Source organism: Rhinopithecus bieti, unplaced genomic scaffold, assembly GCF_001698545.2.
Source record: "Rhinopithecus bieti isolate Rb0 unplaced genomic scaffold, ASM169854v2 scaffold_7684, whole genome shotgun sequence".
Classification (NCBI taxonomy): domain Eukaryota; kingdom Metazoa; phylum Chordata; class Mammalia; order Primates; family Cercopithecidae; genus Rhinopithecus; species Rhinopithecus bieti.
In genome coordinates, this window is record NW_016806071.1 from 3981307 (window position 1) to 3994211 (window position 12905).

The 12905-nt window shown below is 40.1% G+C and overlaps 1 protein-coding gene and 2 pseudogenes across 1 annotated transcript in view; 1 reads left to right on the forward strand and 2 right to left on the reverse strand.

Annotated features, from left to right (window-relative positions):
- ZFYVE9 (zinc finger FYVE-type containing 9) overlaps window positions 1–12905 on the reverse strand; it is a 203943-nt gene that overhangs the window by 172948 nt on the left and 18090 nt on the right. The gene's annotated exons all lie outside the window — the stretch shown is intronic.
- LOC108531242 (phosducin-like protein 3 pseudogene) lies at window positions 596–1619 on the reverse strand (annotated as a pseudogene).
- LOC108531193 (transformer-2 protein homolog alpha-like) lies at window positions 7115–12772 on the forward strand (annotated as a pseudogene).

Consider the following 12905-nt stretch of genomic DNA (forward strand, 5'->3'; position numbering starts at 1 on the left):
AAAAAAAAAAAAAAAAAAAAGAAACTGGTCTAGAAAAATCTCTTAGTTTCCTATGACTTCTAAAATTGAGTTTGAGTATTCTATTTGTTGGTGGTTGCTGTTCTAATAAGTTACAACAAACATATATCCCAAACATTCATAGTGTCCTTAAGTGATTAATTTACTTCCCAACATACACCTAAATTAATTTTGAAACAACCTACTTTACAATATACTCTAAGTGCCTGTGTCCTCTGTCTTTTCAACCTTTCCCTTTTATGGTCTGTAAACATCCTCAACATCTTTTGATAACGAACATTAAAACCTCTCCTTCAACCCTACATTTCCCTCTAATTACTGGCCTTTCACCTTCCTTTCACAGCCACATTCTTTTAAAAGAAAAACATTACTGACCCATCTTCTTACTTTCAGTCTACTAAAACTGCTCTACCTAAGGTCATCAATGACTTTCTAATTGCAATCCTAATAGACACCTTTTTTAAATTATTATTTATTCACATTTATTTAAAACTAAATTTTTTTTATAGTTGTATGTCAAAAAATAGTGACTAGGTTTTATGGCTTACTTAAAATATAAATGAGGAAAACAGACATGTGCCACACCAATAGCTGGTTTCAATTCTTTTTAGAGGAAATACTATAATTTAAAAAAAGAGTTCCAAAATATTTAACAGAATTTCCAGCAATGATTATTTCCAAAATGTAAAGATTTGAAACATAATTTGTACAAAACTAAAAACCAGAAGAATTCATTCTTACTTTTTCCTTGTTTAAAAAATACAGACAATTTGTCACAAGAAAGTTTGACATGTGATAGCAGCTGCAGCCTCAGTGACCCTCGGAATCACTGTCCCTCTTCACGGGGACAGAGCATTGCACTGAGGACAGCAATACATCTTCGATTGGCTACTTAGGGTTTTCCTCCAGGTCCGTCTTAATTGCTCCAGATTCAGTTTTCACTAGAAGAGTTTTCACTGAACAGTTTCAGGTTCATGCTGCCAAACACCAGAGGACCAATAAACTGAGCCTTGATATCTCCATCCAGGTAAACAAATATCATGGGCAGATTTCTATCAGGATAACTGGGTATGCAGGTTGTTGAAATGGCTTTGATAAATTTGACATCAGGAAACTTCCTGGCAACTCCACTGAGGTGCTGATTTATCAGGGCACAGAGGGGAATTCCTTGTTTGTAAAGGTGCAAGATGACCCACAAGCCCTCACCGGCTTTGATAACTTCTTGAACAGAATCCTTCTCTGAGATCTCCAAAACTTCTCCAAATTTTTTATTCAGTTTAGTTGCTTTCCACTCAGCCAGTCTCTGCCGTCTATACATTTCAATACCACGCTCATCCTCTGCATAAAACTCGTCTTCATGATCCTCCAGCTCTTCCAAAGTCGTATCTTCCTATGTTGTCATCACTGACTGCTGGACAATGCGCTGCTCCTCTTCTGCCTCCTCTTCCAATTCTTTCAGACTTTCTTTGGGGGGTAAGATGCCCTTTTTGTGTAAGATGTCATTCCATTCAGTGTCTGCATTTGGGTCCTGCATCTTGTTTCCAATCGCTCAAGCCAGTTGTGTCCCCTAATAGACACTTTAAATCCTTCTTATTTAGCCTATCCACAGGAACATTCCTTTTTAAAACTCTCCTCCTCTGCTCCTATAAAAACGTGATACTTTCTATTGATTTTCCTCTACTTTTCTTTCTGTCTCCTTTTGTGGACTTTATTCCACTGTGTCACTTAAATATGACTTTTTTTTTCTCTGAGACACAAGTCTTGCTCTGTTGCGTAAGTTGGAGCACAGTGGCACAATCTCAGCTCACTGCAACCTCCACCTCCCAGGTTCAAAAGATTCTCCTCCCTCAGCCTCCCAAGTAGCTGGGACTATAGGCGCGCACCACCACGCCCAGCTAATTTTTGTATTTTTAGTAGAGACAGGTTTCACCATGTTAGCCAGGCTGGTCTCAAACTCCTGACCTCACGCAATCTGCCCACCTCAGCCTCCCAAAGTGCTGGGATTACAGGCATAAGTCACCATGCCCAGCCTTAAATGTGACTTTTATCCAGTCTCATGTTCTCTCTCATGACCTCTTCTCTCTTCACTCTACATGGTTTCACTGGATGATCTCATTCAACCTTGTGGCTTTAACTACTCCCTAACACCTAGCATGTCTTCTGCACTCCATCTCCTCATCTAAGCCTGAATGATACACTCCATCATCCAAACCCAGACATTTAAGAACCACTCTACCCACCAATCAATCCTAACAATTCGAACCCTAAATATCTCTCGTGGCCAGGCACAGTGGCTCACATCTGTAATTGCAGCACTTTGGGAGGCCACAGAGGGAGGAGTGCTTGAGCTCAGGAGTTCAAGACCAGCCTGGGCAACAAAGGGAGACCCTGCCTCTACAAAAAACAAAAAAATCAGCCAGGCATGGTGGCACATGCCTGTGGTCCCAGCTACTCAGGAGACTGAGGTAGGAAGATTGTTTGGGCCAGAAGGTTGAGGCTCCAGTGAGCCATGATTACACCACTGCACTCCAGCCTGGGTAACAGAGCGAGACTCTGTCTCATAAATAAGTAATTATCTCTTGAATCCATCCCTTCCTATCCACTCTAGATGTTGTTACTCTAATTTATATTATCTTCCCTGGCTTTGTTTTCTTCAATAGTTTCCCCAATGATAACCCTGTATCAATTCTGGCCCTTGTCCAACCCATCTGCTACACAGACAACAAAATAATCTTTCTAAAAGCCCAAATAGGCTGGGCGAGGTAGCTCACACCTGTAATCCTAGCACTTTGGGAGGCTGAGGCAGGTGGATCACAAGGTCAGGAGTTTGCAACCAGCCTAGCTAATACAGTGAAACCCTGTCTCCACTAAAAATACAGAAATTAGCCAGGTGTGGTGGCAGGTGCCTGTGGTCCCAGCTACTCAGGAGGCTGAAACAGGAGAATCACTTGAACCCGGAAGGTGGAGGTTACAGTGAGCCAAGATCGCGCCACTGCACTCCAGCCTGGGTGACAGAGCGAAACTCTGTCTCAAAAACGAAAAGAAAAAAAAGCCCAAATATGCCCAAGTAGCCTAAAGGGTCATCATTTCTGTCAAGCTTTCCTTGATCTCTCCAGATGGAATTGATCATCTTCACAGAATTCGGTGTATTTACTCATTTACATATTTGCCTTCCCAACTAGTCCTCTAATTCCTTGATGGCACAGATGTCTTATTCCTTTTTCTATATCTAGCACTTAAGCATGGTCTTGAGAGAGTACATGGGTCATGTATTGCACAGATGTCCCAGACAGAAAACCAACAAAGAAACATCGGACTTGGGCTGGGTGCGGTGGCTCATGCCTGTAATCCCAGCACTTTGGGAGGCTAAGGCGGATGGATCATGAGGTCAGGAGTTCAAGACCAGCCTGGCCAAGATGATGAAACTTCATTTCTATTAAAAAATATAAAAATTAGCCAGGCGTGGTGGCTCATGCGTGTAATCCCAGCTACTCGGAAGGCTGAGGAAAGGAAGTGCTTAAACCTGGGAGGCAGATGTTGCGGTCAGCCGAGATCGTGCCATTGCACTCCAGCCTGGGCGACAAGAGCGAGACTCCATCTCAAAAAAAAAAAAAGACACATCGGACTTAATCTGCACTATAGAACACATGAACCTAATAGATATTTACAGAAAATTTCATCCAATAACTGCAGAATACATATTTTTATCTTCAGCACGTGGATCGTTCTCAAGCAGAGACCATATGTTAGGTGACAAGCCTTAAAACATTCAAAAAACATGGAAACGATATCAGGCATCTTTTCTGACCACAAGGGAATAAAATTACACATCAATAACAAGAGGAATTTCGGAAACTATATAAACACATGGAAATTAAACAATATACTCCTGAACGGCCAGTAAGGAAACTGAACATTTTATTGAAACAAATAATAATGAAAACACAACATGCCAAAACCTATGGGATACAGCAAAAGCAGTACTAAGAGGGAAATTTATAGCTATAAGTGCCTACATCAAAAAAGAAAAACCTTCCAATAAATAACCTAATGATGAATCTTAAATAACTAGAAAAGCAAGAGTAAACCAAACCCAAAATTAGAAGTAATAAAGATCAGAGAATAAATGAATTTGAAAATTTAAAAAAGGAAAAAAAAAAGAAATGAATTTGAAATGAAAACAATACAAAAGAGCAATGAAACAAATGTCAGTTTATTTGAAAAGATAAATAAAATTGACAAACCTTTAGCCAAACTAAGAAAAAAAGAAAGAAGACTCAAACAAAAACAGAGATGAAAAAGGAGACATTATTACTGATACCACAGAAATTCAAAGGATCATGAGTGGCTACTATGAGCAACCATATGCCAGCAAATCAGAGTAAACAGGTCAATAAGTGTTGTTAAATGAATAAATGGTGCAATGGATTTACAAATAATAGTATGTTCATAAATTAATGTTGTAAAAACTAAGAGAAAACAATTATTATAGCTTAGAATTATCTGACAAGACGTCCCGAAAAGCTTTGAACTGAATATTAAACAAGGATAGGAAGAATTTTTTTAAAACAGCAATAAAATTTTCAAAATCTGCAAAAGGTCAAAACGAATTATTGGCTGTTTCAATGTATATAACTGTTACATCATATAACAAAATATATTTCTGCAGGAAAAAAATTGAGGTTTACTGATTGACGAATCCATTCAAAAAATATATTAGCTTACTATAGGCCTAGATCAAGTTGAAAATAAGACGACAGCAAGGAGTTAGGGTACAAATACTTCATAATAGCAAGTTTTGGGGTCAAATCTCATTACAACATAATTACAATAAAAATCTCCACATAATTCATATTTTTATAAATATTCACTCAACCAATACTTGAGCACCTGGATACTGTGTTCCTTGAACAATCAAGGGTACAGATTAAGCCCTCTATTATTATAACATTTTAAAATAATTAAGTCAGTTAAACACTCAGTGGAGTTTATCTAACAAGGTTGCTGAATTTGAGTATAAGCACTGGAGATGAAACAGCAAGTAAACAGGCAAAACCCGAGACCTCAGAGATTACACTCTAATGGATGGAAATGAATGATAAACAAGATAAACGTAAAATATATGATATGCTAGATGATGTGTTAAGATGAAAAATAAAGAAAGGGAAAGGAAAATTTGAAGGTTATAAATTTATTTTATTTTATTCAGACAGTGTCTCGCTCTGTCACCCAGGCTGGAGAGCAGTGGCACAATCATGGCTCACGGAAGCCTTGACCGCCTAGGCTTAGGTGAACCTCACATCTCAGCCTCCCAAGCTGGGAGTACAGGCATGTACCACCACGCCTGGCTAGTTTTTTCTATTTTTTGTAGAGATTGGGTTTTACCATGTTACCCATGCTGGTCTCAAACTCCTGGGCTCAAGCAATCTGCCTGCCTCTGCCTCTCAAAGTGCTAGGATTATAGGCCTGAGTCACAGCACTCGGCTGGGGGTCATAATAAGGCAGCCAGACAAAGTCTCACTGATCTGGAAGTCAGGGAGCAATCTTGAGAATCCAGAGGAAGGTAGTTAAAAACAGAGGGACAGCAAGAACAAAGCACAGATTAAGGGAGGCAAAGAGTAGCAGATGATGAAGGAATTTCCAGGGGGGTCAGATTAGGGTTGGCCAACTGCCACTTATTTCCAGCAAAAATCAATACAGCAAAATTCCAATACATTAAAAGAAACCTGATGCCTCATCTAGAATTTGCTTTTAAAGAATCTAATCTGGCTAGGTGTGGTAGCTCACACCTGTAATCCTAGTACTCTGGGAGGCTGAGAAGGAGTATTGCTTGATCCCAGGAGTTCGAGACCAGCCTGGACAACATAGGAAGACCTTGTCTCTACAAAATAGTAAAAAAATTAGCCGGGCACGGTGGTGTGTCCCTGTGGTCCCAGCTACTTGGGAGGCTTAGATGGGAGGCTTGTTTGAGCCTGGGGTCAAGGCCACAGTGAGCCACAATTGAGCCACTGCACTCCAGCCTGGGCTACAGAGCAAGACCCTGTTGCTAAAAAAAAAAAAAAAAAAAAGGGCGGAGGCCAAGCACAGTGGCTCATGCCTGTAATCTTAGCACTTTGGGAAGCCAAGGCAGGCGGATCACCTGAGGTCAGGAGTTCAAGACCAGCTGACCAACAGGGTGAAGCCCTGTCTCTACTGAAAATACAAAATCTAGCCAGTTGTGGTGGCGTGCGCCTGTAGTGCCAGCAACTCAGGAGGCTGAAATGGGACAACTGCTTGAACCTGAGCAGCGGAGGTTGCAGTGAGCTGAGATCACACCATTGCACTCCAGCCTAGACGACAAAGAGAGAGAGGAAGAGGAAGAGGAAGAAGGAAGAAGAAGAAGAAGGAAGAAGGAAGAAGAGGAGGAGGAAGAAGAGTAATCTAATCTGTAACACAAACTTGTTTATATTTTCAAATTTGCTTTATGACAGATTTTAATGAGTTTTCTTAAATAAGGAGTATACTAAATGAAAGCAGTCCCTCCTCACTCCCAAGGAAGCCCCAAATTTCACACAGAAACCACTCTATGATCTACACAATGACAAAATGCATATAATACTATAATGTAACTTACTTCTAACTCCTTTCAAGAGCCTGCTGAAAATATTTCACTAATCCTAAATTTATTTTCCTCTTCTCCAAAAAGCTACAGAAACAAAGATTTTTGCTGCAAGCATCTCACAGGATCTGAATGTTCCAAAGATCAACTGTGATTCTGCTGTCTGCATGCTGAGAGGTCAATGCTTTGGACCTGGTATCATAAAGCCTCTCTTAAAGTTATCTTCAGTTCATCTGCTTGTTGCTGTGACTTTGTTTGGATATGCAGAATCAAAAGTATTACTGTACTCTTTATTGGCTTCACATCAAAATTAAAGCACTGACAGTTGATGATTCGTATGGGCTTTCTGATGAGGTGCTTCTGAGAAGTGGGTGTCCTGTAACCAACATGTGGCAAGATTTTTATATGTTTTTGTACTCTACAAGTGACTGTGGCATCATTTCTCAGGGTAAAAGCGTAGGTTATTTTTAGATCTATGCTAATATTCACCTCTAGAACATGACCAAGGCGAGGATTCATATGTATCTCATGTGCTCTAAGTGAGACGGGTCTTCATGGCAACCTGCAGTTTCATTTATCCATCCAAGGCAGGCCAAATCACTGGCTTCTCCCACTTACCAAGACTACTACTGAAACACTATCAAGTGCTTGAAATCATGCTTCAAAGCTTAAAACGTATTTTTATTTATCCACCAAGACTGATGAGGTCAAGGAAGCACCTAACATTAGATCATTGCACATCCTATGCCTCATTTTATCTTCAACAGGAAACAAAAGGTGAGCTATGTAATGTGATGCACAGAGCAACTGCAGCAGCCTGAGGACTTAGAAACAAGAGGCCTAAATTATAGCAATCCTGACAATGGCAGAGTTCTTACTGATATCATGTGTTTGTATTAATCTGCAACTTTAATAAAGCAGACATTTCTTTTATGACTCCTTTTGAAAATGTTTTAATTATATTGGAATCATATTTAATACATAATTTTCTTAAGCTAAAGGGAATTATTTTTTATAAAGATCAATTGCTACATTTTTTTTAAAAGATTTGTTCAGAGTAAAGAAGTATGAAATGCAAGCCTTAAAACTTTTTTTTTCCTTTTCTTAAGATCTGGTGTCACCCAAGCTGGAGTGCAATGGCATTATCACAGCTACTGCAGCCTTGACCTCCCCAGGCTCGGGTGATCCTCCCACCTCAGCCTCCAGCTGGGACTACAGGTGCGTATTACCATGTCTGACTTTTTTGTTTTCTGTAGAGATGGGACCAGATGTTGTCCAGGCTGGTCTTGAACCCCTGGTCTCAAGCAATGTTCCCACCTTGGCCTCCTCACACTGGGATTACAGGCATGAGCTACCGCACCCAGCCTAAAACTTTTTTTTTTTAATCATCAGGGTAGAATTAGTATGTATGAGCAAACAATAAAGTGTTCAGATGAAAAATCATGAAGGGTACAGATTAAGCACCGTATTATTAAAACATTTTTAAATGATTAGGTCAGTTAAACACTCAATAGTTTATCTAACCAGGTTGTTGAATTTATAAAAACTTTTACACAGGCTAGGTAATCTTATGAGGTAAAGTTCAGGTTGCAACATTCAAAGAAAAAATGGGATGAGTTCAGATTACTCCAGTGATTCTCAAAGTGTAGTCCACAGACTCATGGGAATCCACATCTTAGTATGTTTGCCCTTTTCACCATGCTGACAACTGGAGTGAAAGTGCAATGCAACGATGGGTAGGACTGCTTGCACCTTAGCACCAATCAAGGCAGCAATACCAAACTATACTGGTAGTCTTATTCTTCACTGCCATGCACTCTCAATTGTTCTAAAATGTCAGTTTCACTTGATTGATGAAGCAATAAAAATTATTAACTTTGTTACATCTCAACTCTTGAGAAAAGTCTTTTTAATATTCTGTGTGACAAAATGGAAATATGAAGAAGGCACTTCTACTGCATACTAAAGTGTGACAGTATGCAAACTTACCCCTTTTTCCACATAACTATTGTTACTTCAAAGAAAAGAGGGCATTAAAACAGAACACGAATAGCAGAAGGAAATTCAAAGAAGAGGAGCTAAGTAGGATACAAGGTATGATTCCAATCCTCCAATAATTGATGACACAGTCTAGAAGACAAAGTTTGCTATTATTATTTATATGCCCATCTCTTCAACGATTGTTCTGACAATTTCAATCACTTTGCTATGTTCTAGGAACTATGCTGACCACTAACTATTGAGATCAACCTGAAATAGTAAACTTTTCTGTCAGAAGAATCCAGAGTTCTAAGCCAATGGTTCTAAACTCTTAACAGCAAAACCTCTATTAACTGCAGAATCCCAATAGGAGCTCACAGGAAAGTGCTCTGATTGAAGCAGCATATAGGAAAGTTCAGATACACACATTCCATAAACTTGCCTTCTATCTCCCATTTACCTATTCTCAATGGTGATTCTGCAGGCCATGTAATTCAATCATATTTTTCCCAGGTCTCAACTGATTTATTCTGTTCCCTTCTACACACACACATGCATGTACACATGCAGGTACACACACAACACTCCCTCACAGACTGTTCAGGGGTCCCATTATCCTTCCCCTTCATTTCTCTAATTCATATTGAAAGATCTCAATGAGGCCCCGCCACCAAATCGCTTGCCTTTTTCTAATGATCTTTCTTTCTTGTCTAATTACACTGATAGTTCCTCCGAAAATGGTGAAGGTGGACATTTTCTTTTGTTTCTGACTTAAATAAAAATTCTTTCAGTATTTCACCATTAAGCCTGATACAAGTTTTTTATTATATTTATATAATTAAAAACAAGACAGGCAGTGGTTCCTTAACATTATTGTTACTATTATTCAATACCAGCCTACTTTTTTTTTTTTTTTTTTTTTTTTTGAGGCGGAGTCTCGCTCTGCCGCCCGGACTGGAGTGCACTGGTGCGATCTCAGCTCACTGCAAGCTCCACCTCCCGGGTTTACGCCATTCTCCTGCCTCAGCCTCCCGAGTAGCTGGGACTACAGGCGCCAGCCACCTTGCCCGGCTAGTTTTGTATTTTAGTAGAGACGGGGTTTCACCGTGTTAGCCAGGATGGTCTCGATCTTCTGACCTTGTGATCCGCCCGTCTCGGCCTCCCAAAGTGCTGGGATTACAGGCTTGAGCCACCGCGCCTGGCCAATACCAGCCTACTCTTAATTTATTTTCTGGATTTCTTTTTTCTATTGTGGTAAAATATACATATTTGTCGTTTTAGCTATTTTTAAAAGTGTGCAATTTCGTGTCATTAAGTATGTCCACACAGTTGTGCAACCCCCACCTCCATCCATCTTCAGAACTTTTTCATCTCCCTAAACTGAAACTCTCTACCTAATCAACAGTGATTCCCCATTTCCCCTTCCCCACAGCTTCTGACAGCCACCATTCTGCTTTGTCTCTACAAACTTCCCAATCATATTATTTTATTGCTAAGACTCTCAAATCCTGAAAGGCTGAGTCATTTTTCCAAGATCACCCAGCTGATTACTGGCAGATAAAAGCCAAAAGCAAGCACTTACTTAGAAGGGAAAGCAGCAATCATCTACAGCCAAATAGCTTCATTTCCTTTTCTGCTTCAATGCCTTGTTAGCCTTGGTCTGGTGGGTATCTGCAAAGGATAGATGGATGGATGGATGGATGGATGGATGGATGGATGGATGAATGGATGAATGGATGGACGAACAGACAGACAGATGTATAAAGATATATACTCATTGTCAGCTGGGCGCAGACAGACAGGCAGACAGTAGATAGATATATAAAGATATATACTCATTGTTGGCTGGGGCAGTGGCTCACGCCTGTAATCTCAACACTTTGGGAGGCTGAGGCAGGCGGATCACTGGAGGTCAGGAGTTCAAGACCAGCCTGGCCAACGTGGTAAAACCCCGTCTCTACTAAAAATATAAAAATTAGCTGGACATGGTGGTGCATGCCTGTAATCCCAGCTACTCGGGAGGCTAAGGCAGCAGAATCACTTGAACCTGGGAGGTGGAAGTTGCAGTGAGCCAAGATCGTGCCACTGTACTCCAGCCTGGGCTACAGAATGATACTCCATCTAAAAAAAAAAAAAAAGATACATACTCATGGCGTCTTAAGCAATAAATGTAGAAATTCAGTCTGGCAACATGGTGAAAATCCGTCTCTACAAAAAAAATACCAACAAAACTAGCTGGGTGTGGTGGTGTGCACTGATAGTCCCAGCTACTGGGGAGACTGAGGTGGCAAGATGGCTTGAGCCTAGGAGGCGGGGGTTGCAGTGAGCAGTGATTGAGCCACTACACTCCAGCCTGGGCAACAGTGAGACTCTGTCTTAAAAAAAAAAAAAAAAAAGTAGAAATGTGGGTCATATTCAATATGGTCAATTTCTAACAGGCTGAACAGTGTTGACCATAAATATCTATCCATCTGAAGGCACGTTGCAAATGGCATGGCCTACAGCTTGCTTCTTGGACTTATCCCATTTAACATTTTTTTTAAAATAATTTAGATGAAGTCTCACTACATTGCCCACACTGGTCTTGAACTCCTGGGCTCAACTGATCCTCCCAAAGCGCTGGGATTACAGATGTGAGCCACCGCACCTGGTCCTGTTTAACATTTTTATTAATGATTTGGATGTGGCCATTTATGGTACAATGAAATATGTGATGGAGATAAAGAAAATCATGACAGCTGAATCTGCTGGATCAAAGAATCAGTATTCGAAAGATCTAACCAAATTAGAATATTAGAATACTAAACTAAATCATCTCTAACAGACCTAAACTAAAAGAAAATTAACAAATAAAAATAAAATAGATCAGCACCATTTTGCTGGAGCCTGCAACCAGGTGGGAGTGGAGTGGAGCGGCCATTGTCGCCAACTCTTTCCTCTTTCCCACAGTTTGGTCAGTGGGTTGATTAGGCCGTCAGCCCTTGAGCCAAGACTTGTCTCTTATTTAGTTCCGGGGAGGGCCTCATTGACATAAGTGATGTAGAGAAGAACTACTTCAAGGGCATAATGTTCATGAAGAAATTGAAGAGCTTTTTCCAAGAATGCGGAAGATAAATCAAGATAAAAGAAGGCTAATGTAAAGTATTACAGATCAGAAAGTTAAAAGTGAATGGGGGAAAAATTGAACAGAAGATTGGTCGGATAGAAGCACTTGAATTTTTTTAAGGCTATTTTGAATTGTTTGAATTGGGGAAGAGTACACAAAGTACAAAAAGCGAAAAACTCAAGAATAAAGAGAAGTAGAAAGCAAGAGTGAAGTAGAATTAAAAGAATCTGGAAGAATAAATGGGTCCTAGATTAAGTAAATGAGTCTCACTCTCAGTCAAAATCTCCAACAGGAACTCCTGCTCATGTAAAATTGGAGAGACGGTCAGGATCTCGCAGTCCTTCGAGTGTTTCCAAACACTCTGAATCCCATTCTCTATCAAGATCAAAATCAACGTCGAGGTCAAGGAGGCATTCTCATCGACGTTATACACGTGATCCAAATCCCACTCTCTCTCACAGGAGACGATCTTGAAGTAGATCACATACACCAGAATACTGGCAGTGAAGGAGCCGAAGTCATTCTCCAATGTCTAACCACAGAAGACATACTGGCAGAAGGGCAAATTCAGATCCCAACACTTGCCTTGGAGTGTCTGGCCTTAGTTTGTACATAAGAGAGAGAGATCTTCGTGAAGTATGTTCTCGATATGGACCTTTGAATGGTGCTAATGTGGTTTAAAATCAACAAACTGGATGATCTCCAGGATTTGTTTGTATATTTTGAGAGAATTGATGACTCAAAGGAGGCTATGGTAAGGGCAAATAGAACAGAGCTGGATGATAGAAGAAATTCAGGTGGATTATTCTATTACCAAGAGAAGACACATACCTACACTGGGCATCTACATGGGCAGAACAACTCATAGTGGTGGTGGTGGAGGTGGTGGTAAAGGTGGCAGTGAAGATGGTGGCAGACGTTGAGATTCTCACTATGATAGCGGGTATGATCGTGGATATGACAGACATGAAGACTATGATTACCAGTACAGAAGATAATCACCTTCTCCTTATTATAGTCAATACAGATCACAATCAAGATCTCATTCCTACAGCCCAAGACGCTATTGACAATGAAATGGTTGCAATGAAGGACATTTTTTTCCTCTTTATTTTCTTTTTTCTATCTCTCTTTTTTTTTTAATTCTGGATTTCCCCAAGCTTCTGATTCTTCCTACTCTTTAAAAAAAAAAAAAAAAAAAAA